This window comes from Eulemur rufifrons, chromosome 3 (assembly GCF_041146395.1).
Source record: "Eulemur rufifrons isolate Redbay chromosome 3, OSU_ERuf_1, whole genome shotgun sequence".
Lineage (NCBI taxonomy): Eukaryota > Metazoa > Chordata > Mammalia > Primates > Lemuridae > Eulemur > Eulemur rufifrons.
Window position 1 is genome coordinate 83,628,725 of NC_090985.1, and position 19,397 is coordinate 83,648,121.

A 19,397-nucleotide genomic window follows, 5' to 3' on the forward strand; every position below is an offset into this window, starting at 1 on the left:
TTAAGTGGTAGGTACGGGGATATGGAGGAAAAGAAGTCTCTAAAGAAGGCAGAAGGAATAGACAGGACAGAATGAGGACACTGTCTCTCAGAAGCCAAGAAAAGGAGAGTTCTAAAGAGGGAGTAATCAACAGTATAATTCAGAGAAATCAGATCATAGAAAAACTAAAACCCCACTGGATCTGGCACCTCCAAAGTCACCATTGTCCTTGAATAATGTGCTGGTCCTAGGTTGGTTAGTCCTCAGGTTCGTTCCTACCTTTCCCCTCACACTGTGCATTTCCCAGGCTCCAGTGTCAGCTGGTTTCCAGCTGGGCTGAGTTCAGCCAATGGGAAGCATGGATGAAGGGAACAGAGATGCCAAATATTTCTGCTTCTCCTCTCCACCTTGGATGGCATGTCTCTACTTCCTGGGCTGAATTCCTTCTGTGACTTCAGTTCTCTCTGGGCAGGCCAGCCAACCCAAGGTCCTAGCCTTCATGGTCATCCCAAACCCAGGGTCTGATAACACCAGCTCCACTTTGTCCTTCCATTCTAGGTGTGGTAATGGCTTCCAGCTATCTCTGAAATACCATCTTCTCTTTGGTTTCTCAGTTCCTTTGCCTTCCATCTAGTCAATTTCCCTGCATTGTATTTTCTTCATAAATAATAGAAGTTTTTTTTTTTTTTTTTGGTCCAGTTGGATCCTATTTAGTTCCTTGGAAAAAACAAAAGCCAAATATTATGGGAGAAAGAATGGGAGATAACATGGGACACAAGCGTTGTGGACTAATCTTCTAGGGTTTTGGGTGAACAGAGAAGAGAGACTAGACAGTAGCTAGAGGGGACTTAAGTCTTTTTATTTGGTTTGGGGTTTACATTGGGTAAGATATGAGTTTGTTTTAAGATTAAGGGGAAAATGTCTAAAAAGAGTGAGAGAATAAAAGCAGAGTAGTTGAGGAAGTCTGATTAACAGAACAAGTTCCCAGAGGAAACAGGAGGTGAGGAGGGGTTTCAAAGGATCTAGGTAACAGGTTTGACCTTGAAAAGGAGGACAGAGGGCTGATACTCTGAAACTGGGAAGAAGGCAAGGACTGATGTGGCTATAAATCACCTTGTAAACAAGATGGATGAAATTTTCTGATGGTCTCAGTTTTTCCAAGAAGTTTGAAGCACTGCTGAGATTAGAGGCAGAGAGGAGGCTGGAGGAGTTTGGAAATATTTGTATGAAATTATTTGTGCAGAGTAGGAATGAAAGCTGACCAAGGACGTCCAAAAGGATGAATAGGTGATGCAGAGGGCTCAGCTGAGGGTAGTGGACAAGGAATTTTACTGGTGTTAATCTGCACAGTTTTACAGCTTGGGTTTTGTTTTCCCCCTTCAAATATCAGTTGTCTCTCTTTGGGAGCAGAAAGGCAAATCCAACGATAGGGTCTTGCCAGATGAGCATTGTGGGAGGACAGGGATACAGGAAATCAAAGGGGAGATGGTAGTTTGGATGGTTATAAGAAGCATAACCAGTAGGAAGAATGCCCAAGGTTGGAGAGCCCAGCAGGACTGACTTCCTATCCCAGCTCCGCAACCTTGGGCAAGAGACTTAAACTTTCTAAGCCTGGGTTTCTTCAACCAAAAAATGAAGGTAATAATGGCCCCTATCTCAAGAGGTTACGAGACTCAATGAGAAAATGCTATGGAGTGTCTAACAAAGATGCTGACACACACAGAGGACTCAGTGAGGGGCAGCAGAGTAGGACATTTCTACTAATTCGATCCCTATTCAGTTTTTATTTCAAAATAGTAAGGAGGTACAAATGTTTTTGTTACATGGATCGTTTTTGTACTGCTTGAGTCATGGCTGATAAATGTGCGCATCACCTGAATGGTGTTCATTGTACTCATTCGGTAGATTTTTCCTCTCCTCCCCACTCCCTCCTGCTTGATTTCCAATGGGTACACATGTCAGTTAGTTTCAATTTATTAGCAAGTACATGCGGTGTTTGTTTTTCCATTCTTGAGATACTTCACTTAGGATAATGGTTTCCAGTTCCATACAAATTGTTGCAAAAGGCATTAATTCATTCTTTTTTATGGCTGAGTAGTACTCCATGGTATACATATACCTTATTTTGTTAATCCACTCATGCATCGATGGACACTTGGGTTGATTCCACATGTTTGCAATTGTGAATTTTGCTGCACTAAACATTCAAGTGCAGGAGTCTTTTTGATAGAATGACTTCTTTTCCTTTGAGTAGATGCCTAGTAGTGGGTTTGTTGGATTGGATGGTAGGTCTACTTTCAGTTCTTTCAGGAATCTCCATACGCTTTCCACAGAGGTTGCCTATTCAGTTTTAAGATCTTTACCTCTCCCTTTGAAGGTGAGTCTTAATGAGAGAACAATTCTGAAACTACCCTAACGTAAACAATGTAGGTTTCCAAAAACAAGTCCATTTCAGGCTCCTTTCTGGCTCCAAACCACACAGGAGGATTCTGGTGAGACCTGCTCCACTCTCCTCTCAGTAAAATAGAGCTGTTTGAAAACTCAATGTTACGGCTGGAATCTATATGGTATACAAGTCTCTGGAGAGCCACAGACAGGCAATTCAGCCGGAGCACAAAATAGACCCGGTGTGGAAAGGGCTTCTCCCAGGACACAAAGCTAGATGAAGAGCGGGCAGGGGCACAGGGAAAACAAAAGGGCACCGTGAGCAGCAACACAGCTCTCACTGTAACAGCACGATGGCCCTGCACGTCCCCCATACATGGCTTACCCACAACCAGTCACACGGTGACCACTTGCTCTGTGTCCTGCCCGGGCTCCCGGCTCTTTGCTTCTGCTTTCCCACTGACTCCTTTTTTTCCTCATTACCCAAACAGATGGAAAAAGATTCCCCACAGAGTCATCATTCCCAGATGGATCAGAAGATAGGAAACCCACATCAGCCCACTTTATTACCTCTAACAAGTTGTTAAAGGATAAAATTATTGCCTATAATGAACCTTTTAGAAATAAGCTTGTGGACTTAGTTCACTTATAAAAAACCACCCTCATTCTTATTTCAGTAAATATGAAGGAGTTAGATGAGCTAAACAATCCCATCAATTTAACCATTTTCACTTGCTTTCAGTTAAAAAGAAAACAACATCCTCAAATAGTTGAAACCCTACAGAATGAAGAACTGCTTCACGGTTGTGTCCTTATTCTTTTAAAGAAATTCAACGATATGAAAATGACACACGTCATCGCTAATTCCTAAGAATCAGAGAGAAAATATACAAAAGGCTTAATGAACAGATGAAGAAAGAAAACTGGTAATTGACATTTCTGGCTGGGGAATATGACAATCAACAGAAGGGCTGCCGGCCAAATCGTCTCACAGACTGAAAATGCTAAAAGCTTCACCCAGAGTCAACAAATGCCGTGTTTTGAGGAGAGGCGTTGTAGGGGACAGATCTGTTACTCATCAGTGGGCATGTTTCATCTTACCGCTCATTGCGGGCAAGTTAAAGGAGGCTTTGTGTACCTGCTTTCCGAGAGAAGCTGGAACTAGGAGGCAGAGGAAGGCCGGGTCCTGCCCCCAGGCCCCAGGACAAATAACATATACACAGACAGTAAGTGTACAAAGACACGCACACAGCACAGTCTTCAAACACTGTCCTTCGGGCGATTTCCCTGCATTTTAGACTCGCTGAAGAAAAGCGTGAGTCAACTCCAGGTCAGAAAGACGTGACGGAGAAACTTTTTTTTTTTTGGTTTTGCATTTAACATAAATTTTCCTGTTCAGCAGAGTCAGAATAGCTTGATATCCTTTCCAAACACCTTGAGTCTTACTATAAAGAGAATAGCATGCAGAAAAGTAATTTAAAAATCAGTGTGACAGCCAAGTCCCCTCACAGCATGCCCAGTTTACACAATGCATTTTAGTGTCACCCCCCAAAAAGTGAACATCTGTTCGATACTCTTATTAGCATATGCCATAAAAGACCACCAGGTCTCTTTGGGAGTATTGATAGGGACAGAGAGGTAGGACAGTGGGAGCTGTTCTGGTGCCATAGCCGGCACCACTGAGCCCACGCTCGTGTGAGGATATGCGGTTCTAATCACCACACTACAAGAAAAGGCTACTAAAGTTGAAAAGGTATAGCAGAGGGCAGACAGAATGACTCAGAGTTTCCAAACTGCACAGCCCACAGGTTGACCTCACTCTCCCGCTGCAAATCAATGGTAGTAAAGAGCCCAACAAGGGGAACCTCCTAGAGCCTTTGCTTACAAATCTCAGCATGGGGTAGAAATGGTCCTTCCTGAGTTCCTGGATGTTTAAGGGAAATTTTTTTAACACCTGGTCCTAAAACCCATTCAAACTAACCCACGTGTCAGTCAAAATCCAATCCTTCTATAGCATCAAAACAATGCTTTTCATCCCGACATTCTCACCAACTCTGTATACCAGAATCTACACAATAAACCTTACAAAGCAGAAAACTGACCCCCAAACCTGGACGGCAGCAGAGCAACCCGGAATGTTCCTTTATTGTATTTTAACATGCTATACTATTTACCAACACTGCACTTAAATCAGTTTTTTTCCCCATTGTTTCCAAGGTAACCAGTTCATTTGGGGTAGGTGGGGGAGAGGCCCAGACAAGAAAAAGAAAATTTTTTAAGTGCCACATACCATGAAGTCAACCTGAATGAATTTAATTTGCTGCGGCCGTACAACAATACTGAAAGGGTGTGCTCACTCGGAGTTCTGGTTGTTTCTCACTGGGTAACCTGAGGAGAGTTTCCCCATAATGGTCCCTTTTTCACACAGCAGGCACTTTTGAGCCCCACCTGTAAATCAGAGAAACCTGCAGGGATTTGTCTTTCCCTCCCCATCTCTTTTATCTCTACCTCTTCTTCAGTTATTTGTGAAAATAAAACAGTCCTCCTAATACTTTTATGTGAAAGGAGATTGGGTTGTTATGCCCAGAAAATGACACATTAATTTTGATCAACAATTTGCTTCCTGAAATTTAATCTGTAAGATCTTTATCCTACATTCCTCTTTAAAAAGAAAAATGTCCGTCTGGATTCTTGGTCTGTAAGATGCAAAACTGGCATTGTTTTCAATTAAGGTTTAGCATTTACTGCATCCTCCCTGCCTAGATAGATGTATGCTCTATACACAGATTAATTAGGCACTATGCATTGTTTAGTAGCCTTAGACAACTTAAAATTATCTTCCCAACTAAATATAAAATGAAGTGTTTAACTGCTGTTAATGTAAATTTATATTATTAATATAAAGTCACCCTCCTGTATCAGTCTGCATTGGAACTAATTCCATATTTGTGTCTCAATTTTAAATTGAAGTTATTGAATGTTTTGACTTCACAGAATGAAGCTGTTTAAAAGCATGTGTACAACATACACACACACACTTGCCATAATTTAATAGTACTTATAATGGAAACAAATGTCCAACTGTAATGGATTGGCTACTAAAACTATGATATATCTATATAACAGAATGCCATCTGGCCACTGAAAGTGACAATGTAGAACAAGGTTCAAAGACATGGAAAGATGATAACATCACAGACAAGAGAACACTCAAAATTGCAAAGGAGTGTGTACCATAACCATTCCCTATCTATCTCTTTCTCCTTCCAAATGCATAGGATAAAAATACTGGAAGAGTTTATTGGAATAATAGTAGTCACTACCTCTTAGTGATTACACTGAGTGATTTTTGTTTGTTTATTCTTTGTCAGTCCCCAATCCCTCCTGAATTTTGTAAAAAACAGGCTGAGTAAAAGAAATTATTATTTTGCAATAATAATGACCTTTTAAACTGAGGTCAGGAGAACCCTGAAACCCTGGGAGCCCATCCACGTATAGTATAACCTGGGACAGCCAAACTAATTGAATATAACAAAACCTCAAAAGATTAGAAATGAGTTAAAATGTGTGACAACCTGAGATACGGGAAGATACTGTGCCGAGTTGACAGTGAATCAGCTGCGTTATTTGTGAGATGATTTGATTGTTGTAGACCTACTGCTCCTTCTCACTCTTTCTCTTCTCGAATATCCCAAAGGCATCCCTCAATTGCCTTCTGGGACTAGGGTCCAGAAACAGCAAGTAAAGACTGCCATGAATGTATCATGCCCTCAGCCTCATGGAGATACTGTTTGTCATTATTTGTGATGACCATTTTAATAAAGTTTTATCTTTTCAAGGCATGTTGTATATTTCTTTTTCAAAATGTTGCAGTTGTCATAAAATAAGCACTCAGATACTTATGGAGTAAACAAATTATTAATATTTTTCAGTATATGGAGAGAGAAAGAAAGAAAAGGGGAGGGAAAGGGGAGGGAAAGAGGGAAGGAAGAAAGTGAAAAAAAGCTTAAAGAAAAGCAGAGTAAAGGGAAAATAAAATTTTAAAAGAATAAGATAACCAGGGGTGGGATTAGGATATCCTAGTACTCCATACATTTGTTTAAAATGAATCATAAAGTTATATTTATGTTTCTTAGTAACCAATGCCACAACTGAAACACAATTCTGTAATTCATAATATTTCTAAGATGAATACAAGTTAGAAGCACATCAGAAAGAGAGGCCAGAGGGCAATTTCTCCCATAAATCCTTAATAAGGACCATGTTATGTAGTGAAAGACACCCTCAATAACATCCCCTCCAGTAGATGCCTACTTCATGGAGCTGTTCCTTGCAATAGTCCATAATGTAGGTTGCTAGTAATACCCCATTCACAGTTTACATAATCAACTCAGTTGGAGGATTTAAAAGCAAACATAATGATCCAGGTTTGCACCTCAGTGATCTGGTTTAATCTTAAGATAATGTTTTTTCATATATAGGATGATGTCCTCCCTTATTACTTCTGTCAACCAAACTTTGAAAAATATAGTGCTGTGATAAACTTGGTATGATATTCCCTAAGGCCAAGTGAAGGCTGCCATTTATATTTACAGTTAAAAGCAGACCTGTCTGTTTTAACATTTAGTGTACTAAAGGAAAGGTTGATATCCTTTTTGTGCATTTGTTTATTCATTTATTTAATTAAAAATAATTCAACCAACATTTATTGAATACTTATTCACCTGAGGTCTGTTTATGTGCTAGGAAATCAGTGGTGATGGAGGCAGACTTGGCCACTGTGGTGTTCTCATGTAACTGACAACACAATCTAGAGCAGAGTTTCTCAACAGCAGCACTGCGACATTTTGGGCTGGATAACTCTTTGTTATGGTGGGGCTGTCCTGTGCATCGTAGGAAGTTTAGCAGCATCCCTGGCCTTTATCTACTGTGTGCCAGTAACAACACCACCAGGTGTGACAAGTAAAGCTGTCTCCAGTTGTTGCCAGATCTGCACCCGCAGATTAAACCAGTCAAGAAGCAAAAATATTTGAAAATAATAAAAAATAATATAAATTTGAAAATGCAGTATAACAAGTATTTATGTAGCATTTATATTGTATTAGATATTATAAGTAATCTAGGAATGATTTAAAGTATGCAGGAAGATGTGTGTAGGTTATATCCAAATACCATGCTATTTTATATAAAGGACCGTGGATCTGCATCTGTGGATTTTGGTATCCTTGGGGGTCCTGGAACCAATACCCCAAGGATACTAAGGGACAACTGTATACCAATTAAAATTACATACATTACATACCTTGGTGTCATTTAAAAAGTCACTTAATTGTTGTTTCTATTGCCACAAAAGAACTTGGATTGCATGATTTCTTAAAGATCCTACAGAATTTTAAAATTTTGTGAATTTAGACCTAAATTGTTGATTATAGATTATTTATATTCTATTTCTAATTTGTTTAATTAAAAAAATCAGGTTGTCATTAGAGCAGAACAGATAATTTCATAAAATTAATCTATTTTAAAGGATTGCAGTGTTTAAAATTTAGAAAAAAAATACAGAGTCTAATACTTTTCCTTCTCTATGTTCTTTGCTTACTTGTTCAATTGACACCCCAAAGAAGGGGCAAATAGGACTAAACTCTTAGGTTTTAGTATGACAAAATGTATTATTTTCATCATCATTATGTTCTTTTCATAAATGATAAAAATCGAGGTTTAAAAAGGTTAATTAATTTTCCCAAGGTCACAGACTTAATAATTATCCAAGCCAAGAGTCAAATATTTTCTGACTCCAAAGTGAGGTGTTGGCAAAGGTGAGACAGGAAAAATTCTAGAACACTATATGCTTTTAGGACAGGAAACTTTGAGTGGAATATACTCGGAAACTGGGAAAAAACGTAACAGCACTGCGTATAGATCCAAAGGAAGGGGAGGCAAAACAGTTGCTTACCTTGGCCCTATACTTGTAGGCCCTCCTAGCACATCACCTTCTATTTGATCAAAAAAGGAACTGATAACAAAGAGTATTTGTTGAATACCTATGATATGCTAGACATTTCACATTTAGTATCTCTAATCCTTACAACCACTTTGTGAAACAGGTCTTCCCAAACCTCATGTGCATATGAATCACCCAGAGAGCTTATTAGAATGTATATTCTAATTCAATAAGGCTAGAGTAATGTGTCTTAGGATTTGCACTTTTAATAAGCTCCCAGGTGATGCTAATGCTGCTGGTCTTGAGCCACAGACCATATCCTGAGTGGAAAGGGCATAGAGTACTCTTAGGTAGAACCTAAGAATCACCTAAGTGGTGAGTTCAAATGCACACTCCTGGGCCCCATCCCGAGTGGTGCTAATGCACCTACAGTAGAGTCTACAGTAGAATCTAGAATGCTCTGATAGCAAGAGCTCCAGGTCATTCTGATCCAATGATCTCATGGACTATGGAATCTGATAGGTCTGGATTAAAATCCTGGCTCTATTACTTTCCAGCTGTAGGAAAGGACCTTGGGCAAATGATTTAACTTCTCTGGGCCTCAGTTTTCCCCATCTGAAAAACAGTGATAGTAAAAAAAAAAAAAATACCTGATTGGATTGCACTGATGACTAAAGATTATCTATGTAAAGTATCCAGCATATTGCAGGTACTGAAGAAGTGGGAGTTACTATGATGTTGTTAATGTGATTATAATCATGCTGCTGCTCATATAAAAGATGAGAATCTCGGGCACAGAGGGATTAACTCACCCATCCAAGCCTGCTTATGACCAAGATGTGAACCTGGATCCAACTCCAAAGCCACACTCATTTCACTGCATCAGATTACATGTACCAAGTTCTAGACGCTTCAGCTGCATTTGTGAAAAACATCCAAATCACTCTTTCTCTGCCCCTATCCTGCTAGCTCTGCCAGTTTCCTCCCCACTGAACTTTTCCTTCAGCTCCTTCCTGCACCCTTCCTCCCAACCCTTTGGATTTCGTTCCCAGGGCTTGAACTTCAGGGCTCTCCAGGGACCTGCTACTTATTCTGCCCATGGCCACCTGGGGCAAGGGCTCCCTTCCAGCCTGCTTACCCAGTGCAATGGCCAGGCTGACCTCTGTCCAACAAGAGAGGCTTTTACATAAAGAAAGTCTCAATAGGTAGAAGACAAACAATACCTAATTTGGAAGATGTATACAAGTATTTTTTGGATCTTAGTATAATGCACAGGGTCTGCCTTTTACCATTCTTTGATCCCACTGGGAAATTCTATTTTTTTTTAATAAACAACTCTTAAGAAAATGTCAATCACAGCTGTAAAATATCTGGAAGAGAAGAGTTAAAATGCAACTGTTTACCCATTGTACTCTAATATAAGTGGAAGGAACACAAAATATATTATGGAGGTAACACAATCCCATAAAATACATCACGAGAAAAGCCACAGACTTACATTACTACTGCTCTGGCTAAAAAGATATTTCTTGAGGGACTGAGACACTTCAGAATGTTGGAAAAACTCAAGATCCTAAATAAGCAAATTGTTTGAGCGTTGCTGTTCCAAGTAATAACATTCAATAACTACATGGAGATTATTTTCAATAGAGATTTTATGGGAAAACTGTAACTGGAAATAAAAGGAATACTCTAGTCATAAACATGATGTATCTCTTATTGCACATGTTGGTGATGACATTGAATGAGATCTCCAAGCAAAATAAGAATTATGATGTGTGGTGTCAGCATAATAAAATAAGACTTTTCCCTCTCAAAGGTCAACTCTTGAGCCTCATACAGATGTACAGAATTTCATAGCCTGAAAACTATGTTAAGGGGACACTGAGAACCAGATGGCAAAAGAGTTTTTGTAAAGGAAAATGGAGTCTTATGCCCATGCCTTAATTCATTGCAGCACAAATCTGTGTTTTAAACTAGTTATTCTATCTACACAAATCTGTGTTTTAAACTAGTTATTCTATCTAAGTCTTTAAAAAAAAATGTTCATAGACCTGAATTGTCTTAAAGAATGTGCCTATACAAAAAAAAAAAAGAAAAGAAAAAACCACATAGAGAGTTGAGCTGTCATTTTAAATAGCCAGCACCAATCATTCTCTTCCTTTTTTGTAGGTACAAATTTATAAGGCTATTCAATTATTTAAGTAGTTTTTAGCCTCCATTTTTCTTTCCTTGTACTAATACAAAAAGTATGATATAGGATGGAAAAGAGGTTAATTGAAATGAAACGAGACATCATCTCATCTAGTAGAGCTCTGTGGTTAACCTTGGGCTTTGGACTGCCTGATTCAACTCCTGAATCTTTCACTTACAAGCTATATGACCTGAGACAAGTTATTAATATTAAATCTCTCTAAGTCTCAGTTTTCCTCATCTGTAAAATGGGTGTAATAATCTCCCCTAACAGGGTTGCTGAAATTATTTAATAGAAATGAAAGTCATTGCAAGATAACTAGTTCATACTTTTTTCTTATATTTTTTAAAAAATACATAACCAATTTATTGAAATAATCCATACACAATTCACCCCTTTAAAATATACAATTCAATGTTTTTAGTATATTCACATATCCACAGTTTTGTAATCATCACCACAATCAACTTTAGAATATTTTCATCAAAAAGAAACCCAGTCTCCATTAGTAATCACTCCCCATTTCTCTACAACTCTTCCCTCCTCCCCCACTTACTATCCTCCCTACTTCAACCTGTAACTCAAGGAATCAGCAATCTACTTTCTTTCTCTACATATTTGCCTATTCTAGACCTTTCATATGAATGAAATCATATACTGTATGTGGTCTTTTATGACTGACTTCTTGCACTTAGAATAATGTTTTCCAAGTTCATCCAATTTGTAGTATACATCAGTATTTTCTTTATATTGAGTAATTATATTCCACTGCATGAATACACATTTTATTTATCCATTCATCAGTCAATAGAAATTTAGGGTGTTTCCACTTTTTGGCTATTATGAATAATGTTGCTATGATCATTCACACATTCTCACAAACATTTTTTGATTCTAGCCACACCAGTGGGTATGAAGTGCTACCTCATTGTAGTTTTAATTGGCATTTTTCTAGTGGTTAATGATGTTGAGCATCTTTTCATGTTCTCATTAGCACTTTGCATATTTTCTTTGGAAAATTGTCTATTGGGATCCTTTACCCAATTTTAGTTTGGTTGTCTTTTATTATTGAGTTGTAAGGGATCTTTATGTAGTCTAGGTAACAGAAAAAGGCATCACAAGAAAATAAAGACAATATCTCCTATGGATATAGGTACCAAAATCTTTACCAAAATATTAGCTAACCAAATCTAGAAATAAATGATTATACATCATAACCAAGTTGGATTTATCCCATGTATGCAAAGCTGTTTTAACGTCTGAAGCTCGATTTGTATAACACACCATATCAATGAAGTAAGAAGCAAAACCCACATGATCATGCAGAAAAAGTGTTTGACAAAATCCAACACCCCTTCGTGATGAAAACACTCAACAAAATAGAAATGAGAGGAAATTTCCTCAACCTGATAAAGAGCATCGACCAAAAAAACCCACAGCTAATGCAATACTTAATGATGAAAGACCAAATGATTTATCTATAAGATTAGGAAGAAGAAAAGGATGTCCATTTTTGCCACTTTTATTTGACATTGTACAGGTGGTTTTAGCCTGGGAAATTAGGGAAGAAAATGAAATAAAAGGCATCCAAATTGGAAAGGAAGAAGCAAAACACTATCTGTGTGGAAGACATAACCTTATATATGGAAAAATCCTAAGTAATCTACTAAAAACCTAATAAGACTAATAAATGACCTCAGCAAGATTGTGGGGTACAAGAACAAAACACAAAAATAAATTATATTTCTATACACATGCAATCAGCAACCTCCCAAAATTAAGAACATAATTCTCTTTACAGTAGCATCAAAAAAAAAATAATACATAGAAATAAATTTAAAAAATGAAGTATGTGATAATTTTATGTGTCAACTTGACTAAATGATGCCCAGATAGCTAGTAAAACATTATTTCTGGAGGTGTCTATGAAGGTGTTTCCAGAAGAAATGGGCATTTGAAACAGCAGACTGAGTAAAGATGATCATCCTTACTGATGTAGGTAGACACTATACAACCCATTGAGAGCATGAATGGAACAAAAAGTCAAAAGAAGAGTGATTTTGCTTCTGTTTGAGCTGGAACATTCATCTTCTCCTCTCCCTGGATGTTTGCACTCCTGGTTCTTAGGCCTTTGGACTCTGACTGAGACTTACACTATCAACTCTCATGGTCCTCTGGTCTTCAGACTCAGACTGAATTACACTACCAGTTTCCTAGTTTTTCAACTTGCAGATAATAGATTATGGAACTTCATGGTTTCCATTAGTGTGTGAGCCAATTATTATTTTATATATTTTAATCCTATTTGTTCTATGTCTTTGGAGAACTCTAACACAGAATGTAAAACTTATACTCTGAAAACTTAAAAAAAAATTTAGAAGAAATTTTAAAATACCTAAATAAATGGAAAGACACACCATGTTCATGGATCAAAAGATAATATGTCAATACTCTTCAAATTGATCTATAGATTCAACACAACCTCTATCAAAATCCCAGCTGACTTCTTTGCAGAAATTGACAAGTTGATCCTAGAATTCAGATGGAAATGCAAGAGACACAGAATAACCAAAGCAATCTTGAAAAATTTTACTGATTTCAAAAGTTACTAAGAAGCTATAGTATTCACAACAGTGTGGTACTGGTCTAAGAATAGACATATAGGTCAGTGGAACAGAATTGAGAGTTCAGAAACACACCTTTACATTTAGGGTCAATTAATTTTTACCAAGGTTCTGGGACAACTGGATATCCACAAGCAAAAGAATAAAGTTGGATCCCTACCTCACACCATTCACAAAAAGTAACTCAAAATGGTCATAGACTTTAAATGTAAGAGCTACAACTATAAAACTCTTAGAAAACAAATATAATTAAATCTCTACAACCTTGGGTTAGGCAATAATTTCTTAGATACAACAGAAATATAAGCAATAATAGAAAAAACAGATAAATTGGATTTAATAAAAATTAAAAACCTTTGTGCTTTAAAGGATACCATCAAGAAAGTGACAAAATAATCCAAAGAATGGGAGAAAATATATACAAACCATATTCTGATAAGAAATTTGTATCTATACTACAAAAGGAATTTGTATGTAGACTACATAAAGAACTCTTACAACTCATTAATAAAAGCCAACCAACTAAAATGGGTAAAGGATCAAAATAGATATTTCTTCAAAGACGATATATACAAATGTCAAATAAAAACATGAAAAGATGCTCAATGTCATTAGCTGTAAGGGAATTGCAAATCAAAACCACAATGAAATGGCACTTCACATCCATTATGGTGACTAAAATCAAAAAGTTTTAGTATGTCAATCAACTGGACATCTATAGACTACTTCATCAAAAACAGCAGAACACACATTCTTCTTAAGCTCATGTGGAACATTCACCAAGAGAAACTACTTTCTGTGCCATAAAACAATTTAACAAAGATTAGAAATCATATTAATACAATGTCTATTCTCAGATGACAATAAAATTAAATTAGAAGTCAATAATAGGAAGATAGTCAGAAAATTCCAAAAGTACTTGGAGATTAAACAACACACTTCTAAATAACATATGGGTCAAAGGAGAAGTCAAGAGAAATTTTAAAATATTTTAAACTAAATAAAAATACAACATCAAAATCTGTGGAATACGAAGAAAGCAGTGCTTAGAGGAAAATTTATAGCCTTGAATACGTACGTTAGAACAGAATAAAGACCTAAAATCAATCATCTGAGCTTCCACTTAGGAAATTAGAAAAAGAAGAGCAAATTAATTCCAAAGTAAGCAAAAGAAAACTAATAAAAATTAGAGCAGAAAACAATGAAATTGAAAACAGGAAGTCAGAAAAAAATGAAACCAAAAGTTGGTTCTTTGAAAAGATCAATAAAATTGATAAGCCTCTAACCAGTTTAATAAAAAAGAGAAAGAGAGGATAACAAAGAGATACTATGAACAACTCTATGCTCACAAATTTGATAACCCAGGAGAACTGGATTAAGTCCTTGAAAGATACAATCTGCCAAAACTCATACAGAAGAAATAGACAAACTGAATAAGCCTATATCTATCTTAAAAATTGAATCAATATTAATAATCTTCCAAAACAGAAAGCACCAATCTCAGCTGAGTTCACTGGTGAATGCAACCAAACATTTAGGGAATGAATTATACCAATTCTCTACAATCTTCTTCAGAAAAAAGCAGCAGAAGGAATACTTCCTAGCTCATTCTATGAAGTCAGCATCACCCTAATCCCAAAACAAAAGATATACAAAAAAACTCAAAAAACTACAGACCAGTATCTCTCATGAACATAGATGCAAAAATCTTCAACAAAACATTAACAAATCAAATCCAACAATGTATAAAAAAAATTATACACCATGACCAAGTGGAATTTATGCCAGGTATGCAAGTCTGATTCAACCTTTAAAAATCTATTTATGCAATTCATCAATCAACAGCCTAGAGAAGAAAATTCACATGATCATATCAATAGATCCAGAAAAAGCATTTGGCAAAATCCAACACCTACTCATGATAAAAATTCTTTGTAAACTAAGAATATAAAATAATTTTCTTAAAGGATATAGAATATCTACAAAAAACATACAGCTAACATCAGGAACAAAAAAAGGATTTCCTCTTACCACTTTATTTCAGCAGTGTACTGAAAGTCCTAGCTATTATAATAAGATAAGGAAATAAAAGATACACCTATTGGGAAGGAAGAAATAAAACTGTCTTTGTTTGCAGATGACATCATTGTCTACGTAGAAAATCCAGAAAAGTCAACAACAACCAAAAAAACTGGAATAAGCAATTATAGCAAGGTTGCAGGATACAGTTTAATATAGAAAAGTTTTTCATTTTCCTTTTTTTTTTTTTTTTTTGAGACAGAGTCTCACTCTGTTGCCCAGGTTAGAGTGAGTGCCGTGGCATCAGCCTAGCTCACAGCAACCTCAAACTCCTGAGCTCAAGCGATCCTCCTGTCTCAGCCTCCCGAGTAGCTGGGACTACAGGCATGCGCCACCATGCCCGGCTAATTTTTTCTATATATATTTTTAGCTGTCCATATAATTTCTTTCTATTTTTAGTAGAGGTGGGGTCTCGCTCTTGCTCAGGCTGGTCTCGAACTCCTGAGCTCAAACGATCCGCCCACCTCGGCCTCCCAGAGTGCTAGGATTACAGGCGTGAGCCACCGCGCCCGGCCCTCATTTTCCTTTATAACAGCAATGAACAATTAGAATTTGAAATTAAAAATACAATACCATTTACATTATCACCCTCAAAAATGAAATACTTATGTATAAATCTAACAGAATGTACAAAAGATCTGTATTAGGAAAACTACAAAAGAAATCAAAGAACTAAATAAACGGAGAAATATTTCATGCTCATGGATAGGAAGACAAAATATTGTCAAGATGTCAGTTCTTCCCAACTTGATCTATATATTTGATGCAATTGCAATCAAAATCCAAGGAAGTTATGTTGTGAATATCAATAAACTGATTCTAAAGTTTATGTGGAAAGACAAAAAACCTAGAATAGTCAAATAGATCAATGAAACAGAATAGACATATAAAATTTTTCCTATACTGATAACACTTTTGATGCCAAATATGTGGGTTTTGCTTACCAAGCGATTCTCCAATTCTCTGCAGGCACCAGCTGGGTGTCCCACAATTGAATCCAATTCTGACACTAACAACCCAGAGTTAACACAGACCCTAAAGGTTAAGAGCTCAGTTCCACAAGACTTCCCCCCACTTTAGACATCAGTCACAAGTGTTGGGTGCCCAGGGTACCTCGCTTCTGTCTGACTTGGCTACAAATAAGAGGTTCCCACGATCCCTACCTCATGTTTGATAATTTGCTATAACAGCTCTCAGAACTTAAACACTTTACTTACATTTATTGGCTTATCATAAAGGATACAGATGAACAGCCAGCTAAAGAGGTACACAGGGTGAGGTCTGGAGGGTCCCAAGCAGAGTAGCTTCTGTTTCTGTGCAGGTGGGGTACACCACCCTCCCTGCAATGGACATGTTCATCAACCCAACAGCTCTCCAAACCCCGGAGATTTTTTTATAGAGGCTTATCATGTAAGCACGATCAATCACTGGCTTAATCTCCAGCCCCTCTTCTTCTTCTCCAGAGGATGGGAGTGGGGCTGAAAGTTCCAAGCTTTTAATCACAGCTTGGTCTTTCTGGTGCCTAGCCTCCATCCTGAAGCTATCCAGGAGCCCATCAAGTGTCACCTCATTAGAACAAAATATGCTATTACCCAGAGATTCCAAGGGATTTAGGAACTGTATCAGGAACCAGGGAGAGAGACAAAACATATATTTTTTATTATGTTGCAAGGGCCTAGAAATAAAATGACAGAAATATAGTCAACTCATCTTTGACAAAGGAGCAAAAGCAATTCAGTGAAGAAAAGATAGTGTTTTTAATAAATGGTGCTAGAACAACTGAACATCCACATGCAAAAAAAAAAAAAAAATGAATCTAGACACAAACCTTATACTTATAGGGGAGGGAAAAATGGCTTTCTTCCACCCTCCTAGGTTCTTTGGCTGGAATACAACTCTTAAATAGACATAAGACAGATTAACAGGAGAAAAGCCATTTTAATTATGTGCATATGCATGGGAGTCTCACAAAAACATGAAACTCAAAAAAGAGCTAGATGATTGAAGTTTATAATAGCACCCTAAGCTACAGAAAAAAACAGGGGCTTGGGAATTCTAGGGGATAGTGCAGATAAATTATGGCAAGGGAAGGAGAGGAAATGTATGGTGAATAAATGTTGCCTTATTAACTAGATAAAAGCCTCTCAGATGATAAAAGTTGTCTTGGAGTGATTATTTTCCTGATATAGAAATCTTTATTATGAAATTTTCTTTATAGCTATAAATTCCTCTTTACAAAAGGAATGTTTTGTATTTTATTTTAGGCAGTTGAGGGGGAAATAAAGAGCTTTTCCTGTGTTGGCTGGTTCTCAATTTCTTTTAGCTCAAAGTAATCACTATGCCAGAGTGGCATGTTTTGGGGTGGCATATTCTGGTCTCCAGCAGTCTTATTTTGGAGTGATCTCTCTCAGCCCCAACATATCCTTTACAATAATTAGCTCAAAATGGATCACAGGTCTAAATGTAAAACACAAAACTACAAAACTCCTAGAAGACAATGTAGGAGAAAAATCTAGATGACCTTGTATTTGGCAATGACTTTTCAGATACTACACCAAAGGCCTAATTCATGAAAAAAATTAATTGATAGGCTGGACTTCATTAAATTTTAAAACTTCTGCTCTGCAAAAGACACCATCAACAGAAAAAAAAAAAGGCAAGCCACAGACTGGGAGAAAATATTTGCATAGGACCTATCTGATAAGAACCGTTATCCAAAATAGACAAAAACCACTGAAAAACTCAATAATGAGAAAACAAACAACCCAATTAAATAATGTACCAAATACCTTAATAAACACAACACCAAAGAAGATGTACAGATGGCAAATAAGCATACGAAAAGATGCTCCACATCATATGTTATCAGGGAAATGAAAATTAAAACAATGAGATACCACTACATATGTTTTAGAATGGCCAAAATCCAGAGCACTAGAAACATCAAATCCTGGTGAGGAGATGGAGCAACAGTAACCCTTATTCATTGCTGGCGGGAATGCAAAATGGTACAGCCACTTTGAAGACAGTTTGGCAGTTTCTTATAAAAGTAAATATGTTCTTACCATACGACCCAGGAATTTCACTCCTTGGTATTTACCCAAAGGAGTTGACAACTAATGTCTACACAAAAAAATGCACATGGATGTTTATAGCAGCTTTATTCATAATTGTCAAAACTTGGAAGCAACCAAGATATCCCTCAACAGGTGAATGGATAAACTGTGGATAAACAAACTGTGGGACAACTAGACAATGAACTCAAAAGAAATGAGTTATCAAGCAATGAAAAGACATAGAGGAAACATAAATGCATATTACTAAGTGAAAGAAGCCAGTCTCAAAAGGCTACAGAGTGTATCATTCCAACTGCATGACATTCTGGGAAAGCCAAAACTACGGTAAGGTAAAAAGGTTCACGGTTGCCAGGGGTTAGTGGGGAGGAAAAGATAAATAGGCAGAGCACAGAGGATTTTTAGGACAGTGAAACTACTCTGCATGATCCTATAATGGTGAATACATGTCATTACACATTTGTGTAAATCCAAAGAATGTACAACACCAAGAGTAAATCCTAATGTCAACGGTGGACTTTGGGTGCTAATGTGTGTCAGTGTAGTTCATTGACTGTAACAAATTAACCACTCTGGTGGGCAATGTTGATAATGGGGGAGGCTGTGCATGTGTGGGAGCAGGAGGTATATGGGCAATCTCCACGCCTTCCACTCAATTTTGGTGTGAACCTAAAACTGGTCTAAAAAATAAAGTCTATTAAAAAACAAACAAACATTCATGAGAATGTGGTGAAATTGGATCCCATATATAATACATTGTTGATGTGAATGTAAAATGGTGCAGCCGCAGTTTGGCAGTTCCTCTAAAGGTTAAACACAGAGTTGCAAGACCCCGCAATTCTGCTACACAACACCGCCTCACTGGTAGATTGAAAAGTTGGGTTCCTCTCCTCATCCTTGTTATGCTGACTCACTAATAATGACTTTTTCCTCTCGTTTTTACTTTTTTCACACCCTTGGCAAGGTGAGGAATTATTTTCTAGTCTATGCTTCCTGAGCTATCTTCTCTGTAGAAGACAGTGGTATCCTGTCTTGGGACAAACATCCTCAATGGCCCCTAGCCCATAGTATTTTCTCGTGTGTCACCTGTCCTCATTATTTGCCACGTGGCGGTTTATGAA